Source organism: Phyllobates terribilis, unplaced genomic scaffold, assembly GCF_046119375.1.
Source record: "Phyllobates terribilis strain yellow unplaced genomic scaffold, ASM4611937v1 Scaffold_1__5_contigs__length_1240528914, whole genome shotgun sequence".
Lineage (NCBI taxonomy): Eukaryota > Metazoa > Chordata > Amphibia > Anura > Dendrobatidae > Phyllobates > Phyllobates terribilis.
The window spans coordinates 618001448-618025951 of NW_027362761.1; the positions used below are offsets into that span (position 1 = coordinate 618001448).

The 24504-nt window shown below is 49.9% G+C and overlaps 1 long non-coding RNA gene across 1 annotated transcript in view; it reads right to left on the reverse strand.

Annotated features, from left to right (window-relative positions):
- The window catches only part of LOC141169725 (uncharacterized), an 85445-nt gene extending 62085 nt beyond the window's left edge, over positions 1–23360 (reverse strand). The window contains exon 1 of the long non-coding RNA XR_012252299.1: positions 23131–23360. This is a non-coding gene — a long non-coding RNA (uncharacterized lncRNA). The remainder of the gene's footprint in view (positions 1–23130) is intronic.
- Positions 23361–24504: the final 1144 nt, after the last annotated feature.

Genomic DNA, 24504 nt, shown 5'->3' on the forward strand with positions numbered 1-24504 from the left:
CGGCGCCGTCTCCGGCCTTGGGTCCTCCCGCGCCATCCTCAGAGGCGGTCTGTCTCCTCATCTTGGCTGGCATGCTCCGGGTCTTGGTTTGCTGGGCCATCTCTCGGCTCCACTCCGCCAATGTCTCTCGCTGTACCCGGGCCATCCTCCGTGCGAGGCCCTCCAGGGCAGTCTGTGCACACTCCCGGTCTCGGGGGAGCTGTGCAAGGACCTCCACTAGGCCTAGTGGGGTCGTGGTTTCCAGCAGGCTCCTGACCAACGGGTCGGTGCTGCTCTGCTCCTCTTCCAGCAGGCTCCTGGCCAGCGGGCCGGTGCTGCTCTGCTCTCTCGCCATCTCCGGGTGAGCTCCTCCGCTACTCTTCTCCAGGCTTCTTGCCTCCGGGTGCGCTCGCTCCAGACTGCTCCAGGCGGCACCCATCTTTGTTCTTTTCTTTCGTCTCCTCCCACTTCGAGGGCGGTCCCGGGGCCACTTGGTGATTGTCAGCTCCAGGGGCGGTTCTTTCACGCTGACAGACACCTCTAGCATCACAGTCTCTGTTGGTGGGGGCGGTTTCCACTTTTGGCGCCATTTTCGGTCCTGGCCCACGATGGGAGGTGGCCTCTCGCCACCCTCTGGCACGCCCATAATGGCGTCCGCTCTTCCAAGGCGGGAAACCTTTGGAAATGGCGGGAATCGCTTCCCAGTGGCGGGAAACTCTGCAGATGGCGGGAAAACGCTGTTAATGGCGGACAACCGGCTGGAATCGACTGGTGATGGGGTCCGATGGCGGGGACCCTCCGGAACCGGCAGGAGACTTCTTTTTGAGGTAAACTTGTTCTTTTCTTCAGGCACGCAGTACCCGGGTGTTGCGGGCACGTAATCCTGCCGACTACGCCAAAGTTGACGCACCCCCTGGGACATATTCCTTTCTTTCAGGGGAATACCCGGAGCCGGATCAGATGGGGGTTGTAGTCTTCCGAGTGGCTGTGACCCGGTCCGTGCCCAGGGTGTCAAACTCAGTTGTATGTGGCAGTCCTACAGATGTTACTAAGTTCTTAATGTCGACTACGCCACCCGTTGTGTTGCGGTCACTGTGGCCGCCGCTGCAGCAGGGTCCGCTGAGGCTGGTGGTGTTGGTGCAGCTTGATAGGATAACCCCCAACGGGAGGGGTATAGCCTCAGGGGGATCAGGTGCAGAGGATGGGGGTTGTGGTGATGCAGTGTAGACGGCAATCAGAGACAGAGTCGGGTTATGCAGTTTAGGATGTTTACTCACTGCTGATGTTCCGGTCACTCCAGCTTCGAGTGACCTCCCGAGCCGTGCTGCGTCCACCAGGTTCTGGATCCAGCCAACCCCCAAATAAGTCCGGAGCGTGACCCTGAGCTCTCCTTCTGTCCTTTCTCTGGCCGTCCCCACTAGAGATCCACCCAGGTCCAGCTCCCTCGGGCCTTCTGTTGGGAGACCCTTGGCCTTGGGTTCCCTGACCCTCCACGTGGTATGCCTTCGGGGTGGATGTGGTGGGTGGCCGTGGCAGACGCTGCCCACGGCCTCCGGTCTCTGGCTGGGGTGTGTTTTTGCCCCCACCAGCTTGGGTTCCGGTACCCTGTGCCGACTCTTCACCCGGGGATTTAATTTGGGGTCTTAGAGTCCTTTCTTCTGTTTCCCCCTCTGGGTCTCTCTTTCTCCTCTCTCACTCTGGGTCTCTCTTCTCCTCCGCTCGCTGACTTTCTCTCTGCAACTGACCCTGTTCTTAGTTGGTGCCCACCTTATATACACCCTCTATGTGTGAGCTCAGGTGACCAGCACCCAATGAGCTCCTAACTTTACCCAGGCTGCTCCCCCTATCTGCCCCTACACTACTTGGGATGTACCACCCCCCTCCCACTCCAGCGAGGAACAGACTCGGTCGTACCTGCATATTTCTAAGTGGGAGTACCGTCGGTCTGCTCCTCGGAAATGGGATGTATGTAGTGCATGCAGCCTACCGAGCTCAGTTCCACACTCCTTCCTTACCCGGGAGTGGAATATCACACCTCTGGGTTGAGGTGCAATACCCCTGTAGCAGCCGAATCCTCAGGGTGCTACACATACTCGGTCCCCAGCCGCCCCCATTTGTCCCGGTGCGCCTTATACACAAGCGCACATACCAAAACATTACCTGTGCCCTCCCCAGTGCATTTAGTGGGAAGGACAGCCTAACCACAAACACGTGGACAAGTGAATTTGGCCAGGGATGGTCCATCTCACTGACGCCTTTATACTGGGTTAATATTGTGGAAGCTGGGACACAGTTGGACACTGGGATGCAACACGTCCTCCAGACATAGAGGATTGCGGGTCCTGGGTCAATCAGGCTTCAACACAAAGTTCAGAAGGTAGACAGCAGCAGTGGTCGGCCTCCTACACAATGAGTAAATTATTCATGATCATGAGGCCATCCATCTCCTTAGCTTTCTGTTCCTTGGAATGCAAGCGCATGTATGTAGTAGCAGCTAGGCCTGAGGTGGTCAGCATTTTGGCGCATATCCTACCTCCTCCGAGGATTGCTGGATGTTTTCCTGCTACTATCCCAGTTCTATGATTCCCGTTAAAACAAAGCTTCAGGTGATGAATGATGGATGAGGTGGTGGCAAAGGAGAAAGAGCAGGAGGAACAGGGACCATTCACATCAATATCAGGCCAGCCAACCACACATGTCTTGTAGGATATGTTTCTGTAACAAAAGGAGCGGTTCGGCTACACAGTTATTGGGCATAGAGTGAGTGCAATGCCTACCAAAAATTTTGAGGCACTCCAATGCCCCTTGGAAGTGACATGGAGGTCAGAGGGCCTTAACTAAACCGTTTTTTCCATTTATAGCAACTGGGTCTCCTGTACACTGTTGGCCTAAGCAGTGAATGGAAGGCTTTCCAAAAATTATGAGGAACTGCAATGCCCCATGAAACAGATGTGCATTACAGCGTACTAAAAACCTTCTACCCATTATTGGGGAGTGGGTCTCCCTTAGTTTTCGCCTATGCATTGAAAAGCAAAAGCTGACTAAAATTAGGAGGAAATGCAATGCCTGTTGGAAGAGTCGTGGAGGTTAGAGGTAATTAAAAACAACATTTCAATGACCCTTGGAAGAGCTGTGGAGTTCAGAGTGGTTTAACAAGACGGTTTTAATGCCCCTTGGAAGAGACGTGGATTCAGAGTGGTTTAACAAGACAGTTTTAATGCCCCTTGGAAGAGACGTGGAGGTCACAGTAGCTTAACAAGATGGTTTTAATGCCCCTTCGAAGAGACGTGGAGTTCAGAGTGGTTTAACAAGACGGTTTTAATGCCCCTTGGAAGAGACGTGGAGTTCAAGGTGGTTTAACAAGACGGTTTTAATGCCCCTTGGAACAGCATGGAGGTCACAGTTGCTTAACAAGATGGTTTTAATGCCCCTTGGAAGAGACGTGGAGTTCAGAGTGGTTTAACAAGACGGTTTTAATGCCCCTTGGAAGAGACGTGGAGTTCAGAGTGGTTTAACAAGACGGTTTTAATGCCCCTTGGAAGAGACGTGGAGTTCAGAGTGGTTTAACAAGACGGTTTTAATGCCCCTTGGAAGAGACGTGGAGTTCAGAGTGGTTTAACAAGATGGTTTTAATGCCCCTTGGAAGAAACGTGGAGGTCCCAGTAGCTTAACAAGACAATTTTCATGCCCCTTACAAGAGCCATGCAGTACGGTATATTAAAAACACTATTACCATTATTGGGGAGTGAGTCTCCTATAGTCTTTGCCTATGCCTTCCAAGCAAAAGCTACCAAAAATGAGGACGGAGGAACTTGCAATGCTGGCAACATGGACCATGGTCACCCTGGTGGTATAGTGGTGGTGGAGGCTGAGGATAAGGAGAAGAGCAAAAAACAGCCGAAATGAGGAAGCGTATACCCATGTGTGGGTGTGAAGCAGTGCATGGGAATACACCTCCCGAAATAACACAGTGGATTTGACTTTATGTTACTCTGTTGCATTTGGTGGTGATGAGAAGTCTGGCCCAATCCAGCCCTTGTTCATTTTGATAAGGGTCAGCTTGTCAGCATTGTTAGTTGACAGGCGAGTGTGCTTATCAGTTATAATTCCCCCAGCGGCACTAAAAACACACTCCGATAACATGCTAGCGGCAGGGCAGGTCAGGACCTCAAAGGTGTACAGAGCGAGTTCATTCCAAGTGTCCAGCTTGGATACCCAATAATTAAAAGGCACATAGGAATCATGGAGTACGCTGGTACGGTCGGCAAGGTACTCCCTCACCATCTTTTTAAACTTTCCACTCCTTGTGAGTGCCCCACGCCTCAGGGCCTGTAAGCTGGGTGGGTCTCAGAAAACTGTCCCAGAACGTTGACAGTGTTCCCCTGCCTCTTCTGGATTGGAGTTGCGTCTCTCTCGCCTGTACGCCTTGGTTGGTCAACGAACTGTGACCTCTGCCGCTAGCGTGTTCAGATAGGAATATTTTTAACAGTTCTGCAGCAAGGGCCTTCTGGTACTGCCCCATTTTTGTAGACCTCTCCACCTCAGGAATAAGAGAGTGAAAGTTCTCCTTGTAGCGGGGGTCTAAAAGTGTCACCAACCAGTAATGACTGTCACAGAACATTTTGACAGCGGAGGGTCACGGTTAAGGCAGTGTAACAAAGTCAGCCGTGTGTGCCAGAATGGTAACGGGCAAGACTTCCGTGTCCTCACCAAGATGACGACTGACCATGCTCTCCTCCTCCTCCCCCCTGTCCTCAGGCCACCCCCACTGAACTGACGGTATGACAGTTGTACAGGTACTACCGTCTACAGCGCATGATACCAGCTCCTGTTCTTCCTCCTCCTCTCCCTCATTGTCCCCCAATGCACGTGTGGCATCCTGCTACTACAGGTACCACAGGACCCAAAAGGGTGCATGGATGGACTTCCCCACAAGAGGCCCTCACTACAAACAGACACCTCCACCCTTCCACCTCATACCACCAGAGGGAGCCCTGTTAGGGATATATATATATATTTATATATATATATATATATATATATATATATATATATATATATATATATATATAGAAGGTGGAGTTAGGCAATCAGTCTCAGTCTGAGAGAGAGTGTGCTGACACTGAGAGCAGTGAAGACGCAGTACGTCTGCTGCTGTGTTGAGGGCTCCGAGTGTGGCCGAGGCAAGGAGATAGGAGAGAGGAGTTGAGGGGCAGAGGAGCATCTGAAGCTCTCCCCAAGACACAATCCGGACACTGGGTCCACGCCTGCAGGGTTCTGTACACCCAGCAGGGTCAACCGGCATACCAGGAGTCTTCCAGACCCCTGGTCATCCTGAAGCTACCATCAATTACAGGACTAGGAACCACGAAGGCCCCAGCATTCAGGGATAGTGGTTGCCAGAGAAAAGTCCTACTACCAAGCAGTCAGGTGAGAGAGCAAAACAACATAGAAGCTAGGCCAAGTTCCAGGCTGGCCAGAAACTTAGAGAGAGGAAGACACGGACAGGAGGCCTACAACCCGCTCACCGGGGAGAGTCCCGAAGTGCACCCTTACTATTAAGTACCCTGGACCCTACCTGCCGTTACACCAGTAAAGGTACGGAAGTGAATCCCCTGTGTGCATGTCCGTCATTCACCCTGACCCGACCGGGCCACCTCTCACCTGCATCCTTTCCATCAACCCTGCCCCGGGGGCCCGCTCCACCTGTGGGGAGCAGAAACATCCCAGCTGCCATCCCATCACCCCCCGAGGTCTGCAGCAGCGCCGGTATTCATTACCGGGAACCACAGGTGGCGTCAGGTGACGAACTGTTAACAAAAACCCCCGTTTTAAAGAGTGACCCCAGAGGACGGGCCCGGGAGCCGACAGCCGTGACATCCTACAAAGAAGGTAAAGGCCCGAGTACCGAGTTTCCCCTATATCCCACCTGGGCGAGTCACACATTGGGATGAGATGAGGCTGGGCTGTGTGTAATCGCCCGCTACAGCTTCTTGATCCATCTCATCATACTCTGGCTGCAATGCCTCCTCTTTAATTCTCTGCAGAGAACGTTGCAAAAGACAGACAAGTGGGATGCTGACGCTAATGATGGCGTCATCGCCACTCACCATCTTGGTGGCCTCCTCAAAGTTTGTCAGGATGGTACATATGTCAGACATCCAGGTCCACTCCTAAGGTCTTATGTGTGGAGTCTGACCTGAATATCGATGGCCTTGTTGCAGCTGGTACCCCACAACTGCTCTCTTCTGCTCACAAATCCTTTGCAACATGTGGAGGGTAGAGTTCCAACGTGTGGGGACATCACACACCAGTTGGTGTGCCGGAAGCTGCAAACGCTGCTGCAACACAGCAAGGGCGGCGGAAGCTGTAGCCGACTTCCAAAAATGAGCTGACAGGCGGTGTACTTTGACGAGCAGATCTGGCAACTTGGGGTACGATTTAAGAAACTGCTGAACCATGAGGTTAAGCACATGAGCCAGGCATGGTCCGTTTGTGATCTCGCCTCGCCTCAGAGCCGCCACCAGGTTACGGCCATTGTCACACACAACCATGCCTGGATGTAGGTTCAGCGGTCTCAGCAACAGATCTGACTGCTATTTCACAGCTGTCCACAACTCACAAGCAGTGTGAGATTTATCACTTAAGCTTACGAGTTTCAGCACAGCCTGTTGCCGCTTGGCTTAGGCAGTACTGCAATGCTTCCAGCTTGTAACTGATGTGGTGATATCTGAGATGGAGGCTGAACATGAGGAGGAGGAGGAGGATGATGCGCAGGAGCTGTACACTGTGGGGGCAACTCTGACTGACATAGGGCCCGCAATCCTCGGTGTGGGGAGGATGTGTTCCGTCCCAAGGTCCGACTGGGTCCCGGCTTCCACTATGTTTACCCAGTGTGACGTCAGGGAGATGTACCACCCCTGGCCACAAGCACTTGTCCACGTGTCCGTTGTCAGGTGGACTCTCCCAGTAACTGCGTTGTTGAGGGCACGGCAGATGTTTTGGGACACATGCTTGTGTAGTGCGGGGATGGCACACCGGGCAAAATAGTGTCGCTGGGGACCAAGTACCAAGGGACGGCCACCTCCATAACGTTGCGGAAGGATTCCGTCTCCACCAGCCTAAAAGGCAGCATTTCCAACACAAGCAGTCGTGAAATGTGCGAATTTAGGACTGTGGCCTGTGGGGCGTTGGCTGTGAATTTGCCTTTCTTTCAAAGGTCTGGGATATGGACAATTGAATGCTGCGGTGGGATGTGGACGTGGACGTTAATGCTGTTTCTTGAGAAACTGCCATAACAAGTGAAGAATGGACAGGGGATTGCCTTGCACGCACAACAGGGGGTTCTCTTACACGCACAACAGCGGAAGAAGCAGTGGTGACACCCGCTGACACTGGTCGTGGACCCTGGGGTTCACCCCACAAAGTCGGGTGCTTTGCTGACATGTGCCTGATCATGCTGGTGGTGGTCAGGCTGGTAGTTTTGTCACCCCTGCTGATGCTGACCTGACAGGTGGTACAAATGGCCTTTTTGGGGTTATCAGCAGAGTCTTTAAAAAAATTCCAGACTCTGGAAGACCTACTGGTTGTACTGGCAACGTCCCTCGTGTTGGTGTTACAGGGAACTGTTGCCCGCCTTCTGTCTTGGCCACTACACTGCTTCTTCCTGCCTGTTGGGGTACTCTGTCTCCCTCCCCCTGTGTGCTGCTGGCCTCGCTTTGCATGTCCTCCTGCCACTTTGGGTCAGTTACTAGATCATCCACCACCTCCTCCTCTTCCACTTCCACACCACGGTCCTCCTCCTCACTTCCTGGCAATTGTGTCTCGTCATTGTCCACCTCTTGTGACAAATTGCTAGCTTCGCCTTCCTGTGGCCGTGGCTGTTCAAATATTTGGCCATCGCTACATGGGATCTCCTCTTCCACCACTTCAAGCGGAGCAGGCAAGGGGCCCAAATATGGAAATGGACCAGTGAACAGCTCTTCAGAGTGTCCAATTGTGGAATCAGTTGCTGTCTGATGACACTCGGCATGGTGGGAGGAAGGAGCATCAGGGTGAGGAGGAGTATGCAGTCGAGACTCACGGCTACTAACAATTGACCGTGTGGAAGACAGACCGGAGGTGGTGGTGCCCAGGTAACTTGAAGTATTATCTGCTATCCAATTAATAACCTGTTCACACTGATCAGTTCGCAATAGTGGTGCTGTTGTGTGCTTCCCTAGTAATTCGGTCAAGAACTGGGAGTGAGAAGATGTGGCTGTTGGTTGTGGCACATTTTCACCTTGGCCACGGCCCCGTCCTCTGCACGCTCCATCACCAGAACGTCCGGTTCCTCGTCCCTTGCCATGCGCCTTGCCCATTGTAAATTAAGTAAAATAGCTTACACTCGCACTATCAATGGCAAAAGGGTAATAAAAAGGAGATTTGAACCGTGGAAGAGGAAAACCACAGTTCTAGTTATCTGGCCTACACCAGAATCTTTTAAACATATATATTTGTGTCTGAACAGTCAGCGAGACACTCAAAATGTTTTTTTTTTATGGAAAAAAGTAAAAAAAGTGGATAATACAGAGATTTGAACCGTGGAACTGCAAAACTACAGTTCTAGTTATCTGGCCTACACCAGACTCTTTTAAACAGATATATTTGTGTCTGAACACTCACAGACACACTCAATTTTTTTTTTTTGGGGGTGGGGGATACCAAAAGGTTAATAACACGGGTATTTGTACAGTCTGACTGAGGAAAAAAAAAGAGGATTTGGATGAAAAAAAAATGGATTTTTCCTGGCCCCTGAGACCTGGGGCTAAGTCTAGCAATTTGAAAAGCAGGAGCACACAGGACTGTAATGCAGCACTTGCTGGTATAACCACTGTGTCTCCTATACAGCCTGCCTGCCTGCCTGCCTGATCTCTGGGATGGATATTAGTCCTGAGAAGGACTGTTTGTATGATTTGGCAGGCTTTAGAGACCCTACACTACCTGTTTCGCAGTATAAATCTCTCCCTAGCTCAGCAGTGCTGTCCCTACACTGTCTGATCGCAGCCGTCTGTGTCCAAGATGGTGACTCCCGGTTTTAAATACTCGAGGTGACGCTGTGCGGCCAGCCAATCACTGTAATGCCCACAACCAACATGGCTGCAGCATTAAAGTGACTGGCTGGCAATCCCTGCATGTTCATTGGCTCTGTAAAGAGTGCCAAATGCGCAGGGCGGAGACCCGAGCTCCCGCCCGAGTAACCCGGAAATGCTCGGTGCAAGTGACGCGCCCCTGGGCCTGCTGTGTCGTGCGGCATCGCGCGCACGGGGGCTTACCCGGAGCCGGATCAGATGGGGGTAGTAGTCTCGTGGCGGTGACCCGGTCCGTGCCCAGGGAGTCAAACTGAGCGGCAGTCTTTAGCAGTGATGTTAGAATGTTCGACTACGCCACCCGTGGATTGCGGTCACGGAACCGCCGCTGCACGGCAGACCGCCGAGGCCGGTGTTGTTTGTGCAGCTGAGAATGAGATGACTCCCCACGGGAGGAGTATGGCCTCAGGGCAGATATGTAGAGAGATGATGATGGGAGTGATGGTGCGGGCGTCCCAGAGCTGATGGTGCAGGTGTGACGACAGGAACACAGAGGCGGGAAGTGCAGTTTCAAAAGCTTTACTCACAGTTCTTTATCAGATCCTTGTGCACAGTAGGACCACCCGAGCCGTGCTGCGTCCACCAGGTCAGGGACTCGGCCAACTCCCAGGCGATTCCAGAGCGTGGTCCAGAGCTCCCCTCTCTTCCTTCCTACTGGCCGTCCCCACCAGGGACCCACCTATGTCCGGCTTCCTCGGGCCTTATGGGGCAAAACCTCTCTCCGGTTTTCCTGACCCTATGTGGCGTGCCTTCCTGGTGGATGTGGCGAGGGGTCGTGCCAAAGCTTGACCACGACCTCCGGTTCCTGCCTAAGGATGATTGACCTCCACCAGTTTGGGATCCGGTACCCTTCTCTGCCAACCCTTCACCCGTTTTAGTTCACTCGTGGGATCTCAGGGTTCCCTCTGCTTGCGTCTCTGGGCCTTTCCTTGTGTTCCTCTTCTTCCTTCCCTCTCTCTGCTTCAGGCCTGGCTCTGGAGCTGGGCCCAGACGGAGCCACAGCTCCCCCTCAGCCCTCTCTGGCTGAGCTCCTCTCTCCACTCCTCCAGGCTGAACTGAACCCTGTCTTAAGATGGTGCCCACCTTTTATACTCCCTCTGACACCCGAGCCCAGGTGACTAGCACCCAATGGGCTCCTACCTATGCCCAGAGTCCCTCCCCTATCTGCTCCTACACTACTGGGATGTTCCTCCCCCCCCACTCCAGCCAGGGACAGACGCTGTCGTACCTGCAGATCTATCTGGTGGGAGTACCGTTGTTCTGTCCCCCGGAAATGGGGTGAGTGTAGTGCATGCAGCTATCTGAGCTCTGTCCCACACTCCATCCTTACCCGGGAGTGGAATACCACACCTCTGGCTCGAGGTGCAATACCCCTGTAGCAGCCGAGTCCTCGGGGTGCTACATTCCCCCCCGGTAAACCACAGCACGTCCTCGGGCTGGAAAAGAGCAAAACATTATAAAACATACAAAATTTTTAAAATATACACTAACATATAAAACATTATAAAAAACATTATCAGAAAATATAACATTACAGGTAACTTCTTATATTATAAAACTTTTTCATATTAAACTTTTGTATATAAAACATTCTTGTTCTTCCGGCCACGGTGCAACTTGTGACCGGGTAAAGTGCAACAGTCACTAATAGAAAAAACAGTTCCTTATAAAACCAGAAGGGGGCGCTTTAGGAAGCGCAACTATTTACAGGGTATGGCCGCTCTCAGTCCTCGGCCAGTGGGGAATAAGGAAATGGCTGCTCACAGTCCTCAGCCTGGTAAGGGATAGGGGCACACAGGAAACAGTTCCTTTAAACAGTTCCACACTAGTCCCAACGGGGAACACACTTCACTTAGCAGCATATCAAATACCCATACGGGTAACTTATTTACAGTACTTTGCTTATGCTACTCCCCTTTAGTAGCGATGTCCTCTCCTTGTCTCCTCCTGAGGGTGGTCTTCAGACCCGTCCGGGTCCTCTTGATCTTCCTCATACCGCAACTCCTCCTCCGTCAACCGGTGCACGTGAAGGGCGTATGGTCCTTTGGCACACTGGTGCCGGGTGAAGCTGACCTCATCACCTGAGTAAAGGTCACGTCCTCGGTGTCCCTCCGGCAGGTGAGACTCGACATCCCTGCGGGTGACAAAGACGTCGCCGGGGGTTCGGTGATCCCGGATAAAGCCCCAGCCATTCTCCAGCTGAAACTTTATTACAGTCCCGGTGGCGCGGGGACCGTGGGCTGTACGGGGGTTTCGTCGGGCCCGGCGTTTCTGCTCCGCGCTTTGGACCTGCAGCCGTTCCTCGCGGATCTGCCTCTCTCGCCGTTCCCTCCCAAAGACTTCCAGTTGTTGTCGGCAACACTCTTCACGCTGGGCTGCGGCCGCCCGGGTCTCTTGGGTGAACCCCATGAGGTTTTCACCGGTGGGGTCCCATGCAAATTGGGCCTCCTCAAGCGGGAGCGGAACAATTTTGACGGGTGCCGGAGCCGGGATCAGGGGCTCACACAGGGGCCGTTCCTTCCGGAGTCGGGGGTTGACGTACTCCGGTGGCCAAATGAAGGGCAGCCCGTCCGGGCTAGTATGCTGCGCAAACAGATCTTCACCCAGGGGCAGCACTGTGGAAGTTGAGGGCACTGGAGGGGCAGCGGCGCCCGGAGGTACTCGGCCTTGCGTCCAGGCCGTAGGCATCCTGTCTGGGTTCAAGTATGGCACTTTTGGGAAAGAGGGCGCTGGAGGGGCAGCGGCGCCCGGATCCACTAGGCCTTGCGACCAGGCCGGTGGCACTGTGGAGGTAGAGGGCGCTGTGGAGACTGCGGCGCCCGGGGGTACTCGGCCCTGCGACCAGGCCGGGGGCACTTCCTCTTTTGCCGCTCTCAGGGTCAAGGGGCGTGGCGTAACAGAAGGCGCGACCGCAGCTCCTGCCGCTCGAGGCGTAGTCGGGAGCAGCGGCGGTGCAGCAACGGGCGCGGTGAGTGGAACTTCGGGCTCTGCGACGGGGAGCTGGGGCAGGCTTGCGGCTACTGGGCACGGGGTGATGACGTCCCCATTACCTGCTTCCATCTCTGCGGCTCCCTCCGCGGCGTCGTCTCCGGCCTCCGTCCCTCCTGCACCATCCTCAGGGGCAGACATGCTCCACGTTGCGGGTGGCGTCTTCTGCTGGCGGGTTCCAGCCTGCTGGATCATCTCCCTTCTCCACTCGGCCAGTGCTTCTTGCTGTACCCGGGCCATCTTCCGGGCCAAGGCCTCCAGCGCGGTCTGTGCACGCTCCCGATCTCTGGGGAGCTGTGCCAGGATCTCCACCAGGCCTTCTGGGGTGGCAGCCTGCAACAGGTTCCGGACCACAGGGTCGGTGCTGCTAGACTCTTCCTCCATCTCCGGGTGCGATCTGTCCAGACTCCTCCAGGCCGCACCCATCTTCTCTGTTTTGTTCCCTATCCGCCCCCATTGAGGGTGGTCCCGGGGCAACTTGGTGACAGTCAGTTCCAGGGGCAGCCCCCTCACGCTGATGGACATTTCTATCATTTCAGTCTCTGCTGGTGAGGGCGGTTTCCGCTTTTGGCGCCATTCTTGGACCTGGCCCACGATGGGAGGTGGCCTCTTGCCACCCTCTGGCACGCCCACAATGGAGTCCACTCTGCCAGGGCGGGAAATTGTCTCAGATGGCGGGAATCGTCTCCTTATGGCGGGAAACTCCGTGGATGGCGGGAAAAGGCTGCAGATGGCGGGCAAACGGCGGGAAACGATCCGAGATGGCGTCCGATGGCGGGGACCCTCTGGAATTGGCGGGAGACTCCTTTTTACGGTAAATGTGAACTTTTCTTCAGGCACGCAGTACCCGTCGGTTGCGGGCACGTGATCCTGCCGACTACGCCAAAGTTGACGCGCCCCTGGGCCTGCTGTGTCGTGCGGCATCGCGCGCACGGGGGCTTACCCGGAGCCGGATCAGATGGGGGTAGTAGTCTCGTGGCGGTGACCCGGTCCGTGCCCAGGGAGTCAAACTGAGCGGCAGTCTTTAGCAGTGATGTTAGAATGTTCGACTACGCCACCCGTGGATTGCGGTCACGGAACCGCCGCTGCACGGCAGACCGCCGAGGCCGGTGTTGTTTGTGCAGCTGAGAATGAGATGACTCCCCACGGGAGGAGTATGGCCTCAGGGCAGATATGTAGAGAGATGATGATGGGAGTGATGGTGCGGGCGTCCCAGAGCTGATGGTGCAGGTGTGACGACAGGAACACAGAGGCGGGAAGTGCAGTTTCAAAAGCTTTACTCACAGTTCTTTATCAGATCCTTGTGCACAGTAGGACCACCCGAGCCGTGCTGCGTCCACCAGGTCAGGGACTCGGCCAACTCCCAGGCAATTCCAGAGCGTGGTCCAGAGCTCCCCTCTCTTCCTTCCTACTGGCCGTCCCCACCAGGGACCCACCTATGTCCGGCTTCCTCGGGCCTTATGGGGCAAAACCTCTCTCCGGTTTTCCTGACCCTATGTGGCGTGCCTTCCTGGTGGATGTGGCGAGGGGTCGTGCCAAAGCTTGACCACGACCTCCGGTTCCTGCCTAAGGATGATTGACCTCCACCAGTTTGGGATCTGGTACCCTTCTCTGCCAACCCTTCACCCGTTTTAGTTCACTCGTGGGATCTCAGGGTTCCCTCTGCTTGCGTCTCTGGGCCTTTCCTTGTGTTCCTCTTCTATCTTCCCTCTCTCTGCTTCAGGCCTGGCTCTGGAGCTGGGCCCAGACGGAGCCACAGCTCCCCCTCAGCCCTCTCTGGCTGAGCTCCTCTCTCCACTCCTCCAGGCTGAACTGAACCCTGTCTTAAGATGGTGCCCACCTTTTATACTCCCTCTGACACCCGAGCCCAGGTGACTAGCACCCAATGGGCTCCTACCTATGCCCAGAGTCCCTCCCCTATCTGCTCCTACACTACTGGGATGTTCCTCCCCCCCCCACTCCAGCCAGGGACAGACGCTGTCGTACCTGCACATCTATCTGGTGGGAGTACCGTTGTTCTGTCCCCCGGAAATGGGGTGAGTGTAGTGCATGCAGCTATCTGAGCTCTGTCCCACACTCCATCCTTACCCGGGAGTGGAATACCACACCTCTGGCTCGAGGTGCAATACCCCTGTAGCAGCCGAGTCCTCGGGGTGCTACACAAGCAGTGTCGAGCATGCTCGCTCAACACTACCAGTGACTCAATGACTCCACACTGCAAGTAGCCAAAGTTGTATAATACATAGGTGGATGATACTTAGGCCGCAATGTATCAAGACTGACCTAAAAAGTGGCAACATTTTTGAACAACTACAAGTTGCAGGAAATTTTGTGAGCAGTTTTACACCAGAAAACTGGTTATAATTGCTTTATAAATAAGGACTTGAAGGGGAGTTCTCAAGCCGTCATTTGAGCAGCTCAGAGCTAGGCAGTCTCGTCACTTCCTGGTTTCTGGGGGCAGCTCTCCTCCTTGAGTGACAGTTTTTATGAGTAGCAAGGCTGTAGTATTAGTAGAACTAGAAAGCTCAGCAAAAGTTCTGCTATAACAGATTCAGCCATCAGTGTTTTTTTCTTTGTCTATACTATTATGTACAGTTGAAACCAGAAGTTTCCATACACTATATAAAAAGACACATATTCATGTTTTTGTCAATATCTGGCATTAAATCAGAATAAACCTTTCCCATTTTAGGTCATGCCAGAATAATGAGAGAGAGAGAATGTTTTAAGGCATTTTTATTACTTACTGCAAAGTCAAAAGTTTACCAACACTATGATTACTATGCCTTTAAACAATTCTGGACTGCTATATGATGTCATCATGTGTTTGGAAACTACTGACAGTTTTTTTGCAACATCTGAGTTACACACCTGTGGATGTATTTAATGCACACCTGAAACACATTGCTTCTGTGTAGCATCATGAGAAAGTCTAAAGAAATCAACAAAGATATCAGGAAGAAAATTGTGGACTTGCACAAGTGTGGCTCATCCTTGGGTACAATTTCAAATACCTGAAGGTGCCTCATTCATCTGTACAAACAATTATATGCAAGTACAAACAAGATGGGAATGTCCAGCTATCATACCGCTCAGGAAGGAAATGGGTTCTGTGTCCCAGAGAGGACCATGCTTTGGTCCGACATGTGCATATCAAACCAAGGACAAAAGCAAAAGACTTTATGAAGATGATGGTGGAAGCTGGTAAGATTGTGTCAATAATCACAATGAAAAGAGTACTGTATCAACATGGGCTGAAAGACCACTCTGCCAGGAAGAAGCAGTTACTCCAAAAGAAACATAAAAAAGCCAGATTAATCTTTGCAAATGCACACAGGAACAAAAAACTTAATTTTTGGAGACACATCGTGTGGTCTGTTGAGACTAAAATTGAACTTTTTGGGCATAATGATTATCGTTACGTTTGGAGGATAAAGGGAGAAGCTTGGAAGCCTAAGAACACCATCCCAACTGTGAAACATGGGGGAGGGGGGGAGCAGTATCATGTTATGGGGTTGCTTTGCTGCAGAAGGAAGTGGTACACTTCACAAAATAGATGGCATCATGAGAAAAGAAGATTATGTAGTAATACTGAAGCAACATCTCAAGACATCAGTCAGGAAGTTAAAGCTTGGGCAGAAATGGGTCTTTCAAATAGACAATGACCCGAAGCATACTGCCAAAATGGTAAAGTGGCTTACTGATAACAAAGTCAATGTTTTGGAGTGGCCATCACAAAGCCCTGATCTCAATCCTATTTGAAAATTTATGGCCAAAGCTGAAAAGTCTGCGAGCAAGGCGAACCACAAACCTGGATCAGTTACACCAGTTATGTCAGGAGGGATCGGCCCAAATTCCCACCAACTATTGTGAGAAGCTTGTGGAAGGAGATCCCAAACGTGTGACCCAAGTCATTCAGTTTAATGGCGATGGCACCAAATACTAATGAAATGGATGGAAACTTTTTACTTTGCAGTAAGTAATAAAAATCCCTTAAAACATTCTCTCTCTCATTATTCTGGCTAGTGATGATCGAGCATGCTCATTTACTCAGTTGCTCAGTTACACGGATTTACGAGCATGCTTGGGTTTTTCGTCAGCGTGCTCGGGCGTTATCTTTGAGTCACTCTGTGTGCATGATTTTCGACTGTTTGACAGCTTTAATATATGTGAGGAATGCCTAAGAACCTTTTATTTAAACAAAACCAAAAAAAACCTCCCTAAATTTAGAAAAAAAATCCAAAGCTCTGTGCCCTCTATTATTCCTATGTGCCTGTCAAACTCAGAGCAGTCAGCTTTGCTATATCTTTGGCTTCATCCCATGTATTATTGGTAACTCATCGTTTAATTCTGACCATTAAATGTTCCATCCTAGACCCCAATTCATTGTACAGTATTTTCTCTGCCTGCAGTAAAAATGTCTCTAATAGTGAACTTTGTGTCTTATTCATTATTTAATTTGAACCTTTTTTTTCTAAATTTAGGGAGGTTTTTTTGGTTTTATTTAAATTAAAGGTAACCTGTCACACCCCGTGACTGTAGAGCTGTATATACAAATTACTGCTTTCTAGGAAAGTCTTTTGTGTCAATTATTTTAATCTGCAGCTCGGCAAGTGAAAAATGAGTCACTACTAGTTTAGCAGGGCGCCGCTTGCCCAGGGCTAATCCTGCCTCGCTTCCTCTAACTTCATGGTGTGACATGTGATGGGTCGGGCACCGCTTCCCTCTGACTAGTTCTGCCTCAGATCTTCTAACCTCATGCTGGGATTTGTGATCGGTAGTGCGCCACTTCCCCTGGATTAACCCTGCCTCAGATATGTTAACCTCATGCTGGGATTTGTGATCGGTAGTGCGCCACTTCCCCTGGATTAACCGTGCCTCAGATATGTTAACCTCATGCTGGGATTTGTGATGGGGAGGGCACCGCTTCCCTTGGACTAGTCCTACCTTGGCTCCTCTAACTTCATAGTGTCACATGTGATGGGTAGAGCGCCGCTTCCCCTTGGCTAGTCCTGCCTCTGATCCTCTAACCTCATGCTTGGATTTGTGATGGGTAGGGTGCTGCTTTGCCCGGATTAGTCCTGGGTTGACTACTCTAACCTCACTGAGTGACATGTGATAGGTAGGGTGCCGTTTCCCTGTGACTAGTCCTTCCTCAACTCCTCTTATCTCATAGTGTGACATGTGGTGGGTAGAGCACCGCTTCCCCTGGAATAACGCTGCCTCTGATCCACTAATATTATTCTGGGATTTGTGATGGGGAGGGCGCCGCTTCCCTTGGACTAGTCCTGCCTCGGCTCCTCTAACTTCATAGTGTGACATGTGATGGGTAGAGCACCGCTTCCCCTTGGCTAGTCCTGACTCGGATCCTCTAACCAAAGTGTGACATGCGATGGGTAGAGCGCCACTTCCTCAGGACTAGCAGGAGGGACGCTATGACTAATGGCGCAACCCTAGTGCCAGAAACGCGGAAGAAAAATTACATTTTTCCCCCATTTTTAATGATCTACTAAAGTTTTTTTCATATTTTACCTGTTGGAGTGGCAAATTTCTCCTTTTCGTTTTCCTTACACGGGACTAGTCTTGCCTCGGATCATCTATCCTTATGCTGGGGACTTGGGAGGGTCGGGCGCCGCTTCCCCTGGGCTAATTCTGCCTCGCATCCTCTAACCTCATGGTGTAGCATGTGATGGGTCAGGGGCCGCTTCCCTCTGACTGGCTCGGATCTTCCAACCTCATGCTGGAATTTGTGATCGGTAGAGCGCCACTTCCCGTGGACTAGTCCTGCCTCGGATCCTCTGACCTCAGTGTGACATGTGATGGGTAGAACGCTGCTTTCCCTGGGCTAACCCTGCCTTGGATATGTTAACCTCATGCTGGGACTTGTGATGGGTCGGGAGCTGCTTCCCCCAGATTAGTCCTGCTTTGGATCCTCTAACCTCATTGTGTGACATGCGATGGGTAGAGCACCACTTCCTCGGGACTAGTCCTGCCTCAGATGCTCTATCCTTATGCTGGGACTTGTGATGGGTAGAGCGCCACTTCCTCGGGACTAGTCCTGCATCAGATCCTCTATCCTTATGCTGGGTCTTGTGATGGGTCAGGGGCACCTTCTCCCTGACTAGTCCTGCCTCGGATCCTCTAACCTCCTGCTGGGACATGTGTTGTGTGGAGACATATAAGGGTAATTTTAGAGAATCTCCTGCATATTTATAGCACAATTACAGTAACACCGCAGGAGAGAAGAGCAGAACGTGCTGACGTCCGGCTGCGTCTCCACTTCTCTAATGTCAGCGCAATTACAGGAGGATTTTTCGTTTTCACTTACATGAAGCTTAATCATCAAGTGGGGAAAAGTTCTGCAACTTTCTAACAGACTTTCAATTCCTCATTATTTACAAGATAAAAATTCTCTAATTACATTCAGAGACAGAAAACCAGCCTGATGGTGATCAGCTCATCCTGGTGCACGGCTCATTGCTTTGTATCAAAGTTCCTTCCTATGACGGACCCTGCACCTAATTTATCGGGTAGCCCACCTTTTCACCTGTTTAATGTAGGCACACGTATACGTATAGCTGTGTGGCCCCAGAAAATCAAATCTACACCAGACGTAGGGTGCTTTCATATTGCGTTTTGTGGTCCCCTCAGGGAAAACGTACGAAATCCCCCACAAAAGGGGTTCGGACATATTCGCCAACGGGGCCATAGACTGTAATGGTGCCAGCAGAGCGAGCGTGCCCTCTGATGTGCATCATTTTCAGAAGTGTACTCCTACAGGAGACGGACACTCAGACGCAGTCTACTACGTCTGAGTGTCCATCTCCAGTCGGAGTACACTCCCAAAAATGAAGCATGTCAGAGGGCACACTCGCTCTGCTGGCACCATTACAGTCTATGGCCCCTTCGGCGCATATGTCCGAACCCAATTTTGCAGGGTGTTCAGATGTAAACTCCGATGAGGCCACTGACCGGGTGTAGAAATGCAATGTGAAAGCATCCTTAATTGCACCAAGTGACATTAAAGTCAGAAAATGTAAAAGTCACAAATTATTATTTATTGATATCAAAGATCAATGACACTTCTGATCCAACTGTTACACAACTGTCTTTGCTCCGGGGCTGAGCGCTGCTCTCTTCTACTATGGCCGCCACCTTGTGTTGTGCTTCATATCAGGTCTTACAATTGGCTCGGCCTTCCTTAGTGGCATCATCTCCCAAGGCCTTCTGAGGCTAGCTTGAGCGCACCCCTATGTCTGTCTGAGTATTGAGGTTGTAGTGTGTTCAGTGGTCGGCTGTTTGGACTTTGCCACCATCCAGTTTCCTCATCATCTCCTCACACGCCTGTGATTTCTATTTCAGACGGTTCTATTTCCACTGTTGTGGATTCTGCCACCAGATTTATAGAGAATCTGTCAGCATGACTTTGCTAGTTAAAGTAAAGGCACGGCCACAACGGCATCACTGTTATATAGATTAAATTGATACCTTTAGTGAAGAAATCCAGATTGTGGTTGTTTAATCATTTGCATGTGAAGTTTTCAGGTAATAAGATTTAGGTGCACAGGGGCGGGACTTTGGGTAGGGTTTACGGCTCCCGCTCCGGCCCCTCCGATTGCTGCTGGTGTCTGAATGCCAGGTCACTGCTTCATAAGTGACCTTTCAACTGTTAGAAATTTTGCGTCGGCAACATCCTTGCCGCAGGTTGCACATCCTGACGATAGGGTGGTGGGGGATGAGGATGAGGAGAAGGATGAGGACAACAGAAAATAGACAAAATCAGGAAGCGTATACCCATGTGTGGGTGTGAAGAGGTGCATGGGAATACACCTCCCAAGAAAAGACACTGGATTTGAGTTTATGTTACGCCGCTATCATTCGGTGGTGTTGAGAAGTCTGGCCCTATCCAGCCCTTGTTCATTTTTATAAGAGTCAGCCTGTCAGCATTTTCAGTTGACAGGCGGATGCGCCTATTGGTTATATTGGTTTGCAAGCGCCTTGCCTATTTTAAATGGAGGACAATATTTTGCACGCTTGCTACAAATGTCTGGATTTGTACCGCAGTTATATGTGATACGTCTGACGGATGCCCACGGTTTTAAATTGCAGGCTTGTAGTTTCCTATTATTGACAGCGACCACATCTGAATAGCTTCGCTGACACGCTGCTGCCAAACTCTAAATGGAGGACAATATTTTGCACAGTTGCTCAAAATGGCTGGATTTGTACCGCAGTTATATAGGATACGTCTAACGGACACCTACGGTTTAAAATAGTGGACTAGTAGTTTCCTATTATTGTCTAAGACCATGTGTGAATTGCTTCACTGATACGCTGCTGCCTAACTGTAAATGGAGGACAATATTTTCCACGTTCACTACAAATTTCTGGATTTTTATCTCTGTAATATGGAATCACATCTGATGATGGAAAAGGTTTGGCTGTATTCTGCTGTGCTAAAAAGCAAATGGAGCAGTAAAATGTTGGGACTTTTTTTTTTTTATCCTAATTCTGAGGATTTTCTAAAAAAGTAATAATTAGCCCTGGCCCCTGAAATCTGGGGCTATGTCTACGGATATCTGTAACAGCAGGAACAGACAGAATGTGCAATGGATACTATTGTGCTGTATAGTGTTCACAAATTTCTCTGCCTGCTTAACTCCTGCTATCACCACTGAATATATGCAGCTGGATTAGTCCTCAGAAGGACTGTTAGTTCAGCTGGATATGTATCCTGGTGTGGAATACCTAACTATTACACCGCCAATTCTGTCCCTCACACAGCAGCAGCTCTCCCTACTCTGCCTGTCTGAAGATTAGACTGTGACGAGCATGGTGGCGCCCAGTCTTATATAGGCCCGATGACGCTGTGCGGCCAGCCAATCACTGTTATGCCACAACTAAGATGGCTACAGCATTACAGTGAGCGGCAAACATGCAGGGCGAGTACCAAGCAGTAGCGAGCATGCTCCTCATCACTATGCAAGATCTTTCAGCCCATATGAAGCACTGCCTCAGACTCATGCAGCTTCATCACTGGCTCCTCAATGCCTGCCATAGTCTAATTATTGACCTAGGACATTCTGATTGGGGAGCATCTGCACATTTACCTTCTCCTGACCATTTTTTATGGAGAAACTAAGTTTGCTGGGCCTTTGGGAGCCAATGAACGGTCCACTTTTTGAGCTTTGTCCCAGCAAATTTTTTTCTGACTGGTTGAATGTGACACATATATTTTCTATGTTAACAAGAGATACTTTGGCTCAGGCGGTACCATTATGGTAACGGGGCGAGCCTATGAGGAATTCTCTAATCACATTTGTTTAGTGTTTGACAAATAAGGACATGTCCACCCAGCTGGTGATTCCATACTGCAGCTCAGACTAAGTGCTCACTATGGGACATTATGCCATCCAGTTCAGTAGCCTGTCCGCGGAGTTGGCCTGGAACATTGATGCTCTCCTGTCCACCTTCTATGACAGTCTATCCAAATGAATCAAAGATGAACTAGAGATTTGTCTTTCTCTATTGAAGATTTAATTTCTCTTGATATCTCAGTAGACTTTACATTTTAATGGGCTGTCAAGGAAAAAAGCTTTGGATTCCTGTGTCACCATGCCAGAGCGTCTAAAATATAACCTCAAAGAGTGAACGTACAGAAACCTGTGTAAATCGGCCAGAAAAGACTATAATCATCTGAACGATCGGATTACTGAAGAACTTGGTTTATATTGTCGTTACCGGGATCTCGCTCTCGCTCTCGTCACTAATCCATCGCAGATCTTAAATGAGCAGAAACTGGATGCAGAAAAGTGAAAACAAGTAGAGCAGAGATAGATATATGATGCTTTGAGCACAAATAATCTTTGGGGGAGTTCTTAGGAGTGGGCCCGGTCTCACAAACGCCTGAAGAATTACTTAAAATTGCTTCTTGAAGCCAAAAATGCCTTCAAGAATTCCTGAAAGGATGAGCGTTTCCTTAAGTGGCTTCCACCAGAAGACTACGTTCACAAGATATCTTTATGACACTGGCGGAGACAACGTTTTCCTAGGTGATGCCGCTTCAGGAAAAAGCAGGCGGTCTTTTTCCTTTAGTGACTGTATCCCTTTGAGGTGGCTCCACCACCGACGTCTTTTTGCTATACTTTTAACTACAAAGAGAGGGCGGCTTCCACATGAACAACCGAAGAATGAACACGTTACTTCTTTGAAACTCTTCATGATTTCCGAACCCTGAAGTGGTTAAAAAGAGATACAAAAAATACAGAACATGTACACTGCAGTTGCTTTTTTTACATTGCTGTGCTTTGTGGTCATTTTTTGTGGCGGTTTTGTGGCATATTTTCAGGCCGACTTCGCTTCAAAAATACGTTATGTGCACATACCCAAAAACGAATCATTTTTGACCATCTCATGAAAGCTCCTTGTGCACTTACAGTACTATTTTGTCCTCTTTATTATAGATAAGTGTAAAGTTTATGACTTTTGCTGATATTTATATTGTAGGTTAAACTAAAAAGTTTACTCTCGTAACTCGGAGTTGGAGGAGGCTAGTCACCATCACCAACAACCTGCACCCATTCCTCACTCATAACTTTATGTCATGTCTATGACCAGAAGTGCAGCATATCATCATGTGAATTAGGGTGGACAGAGGCTCGGACAACACGTACAGATGCTTCTATGTATAAGTGTGGTCTGAAGACCCCCGTCTGGTCCTGCTCAGGGGCAGCATTATGTCACTGGACGGCTCATTCACACTTCAGTGTAGGATCGACATTTATCATCTATTTGTTCATTCCGGAATAGAATCAGGAAAGAAATCAAGTAGAAATGTTTTACTAGATTGCTTCTGTATTTAGAATCCATTCATAGCTTTGGCTTAAAAAAAATGAATAAAAAAAAAAATATTGAAGTGCAAATGACTTGATAATGAGTGTAATGTCTGCGCCAGTGCAGGATCTACAACATACGAGAAGCCCGAAACTGAAAAACATGACATAAGACCAAAGTGGGAACCAAAGAAGATCCATACCTGCTCCTTGAGTTCCGCCGTCATCTCCTAATCCAGACAGGACCGACCCAATGAGGCTCAGCAGACAATGTCACACGGGGGACATGGTGAGCCGGGCTCGGTAGGAGTTTGGGTCCTGGAGTCTCAGAATTGTGTTTAATTCATCATTCGGTTCATCACAATGAGAGGAAACCAGCTCCGTGATGAGGAGCCGTGAACAAAGTGCAGCTGCTTTCTTCCTCCTTTGTGGTTTATCTTCAGCTCTACCACATCTGCCGAAACCCGGAAACTACGAATGAAGTAAATATACTCCACCTAGACCACGCTCTGTTGTGTTCTCATCCTCAGTGTGTTTTATGGTTTAATGTCCGCGCATTAACTCAGATGTGTAGACGGTCGATAAAATATAAAATCTTACATACTGTAGAATGGAAGCCCCCAAGGACAGGGTCCTCCTCCCTCTGTACCCATCTATCATTGTTAGTTTGTTTACTGTGATATCTATATCTGGTATGTAACCTCTTCTCATGTACAGCACCATGGCATCAATGGTGCTATATAAATAATAATAATATACAATGTATCTGTAGAATGTAAGCCCCCAGGGGCAGGGTCCTCCTCCCTCTGTACCCGTCTATCATTGTTAGTTACTGTAAGTGATATCTGTATCTGGTATGTAACCTCTTCTCATGTACAGCACCATGGAATCAATGGAGCTATATAAATAATAATAATATACAATGTATCTGTAGAATGTAAGCCTGCAGGGGCAGGGTCCTCCTCCCTCTGTACCCGTCTATCATTGTTAGTTACTGTAAGTGATATCTGTATCTGGTATGTAACCCCTTCTCATGTACAGCACCATGGAATCAATGGTGCTATATAAATAATAATAATATACAATGTATCTGTAGAATGTAAGCCTGCAGGGGCAGGGTCCTCCTCCCTCTGTACCCGTCTATCATTGTTAGTTCTTTACTGTAAGTGATATCTGTATCTGGTATGTAACCTCTTCTCATGTACAGCGCCATGGAATCAATGGAGCTATATAAATAATAATAATATACAATGTATCTGTAGAATGTAAGCCCCCAGGGGCAGGGTCCTCCTCCCTCTGTACCCGTCTATCATTATTAGTTCTTTACTGTAAGTGATATCTGTATCTGGTATGTAACCCCTTCTCATGTACAGCACCATGGAATCAATGTCGCTATTTAAATAATAATAATATACAATGTATCTGTAGAATGTAAGCCTGCAGGGGCAGGGTCCTCCTCCCTCTGTACCCGTCTATCATTGTTAGCTCTTTACAGTAAGTGATATCTGTATCTGGTATGTAACCCCTTCTCATGTACAGCACCATGGAATCAATGGCGCTATATAAATAATAATAAT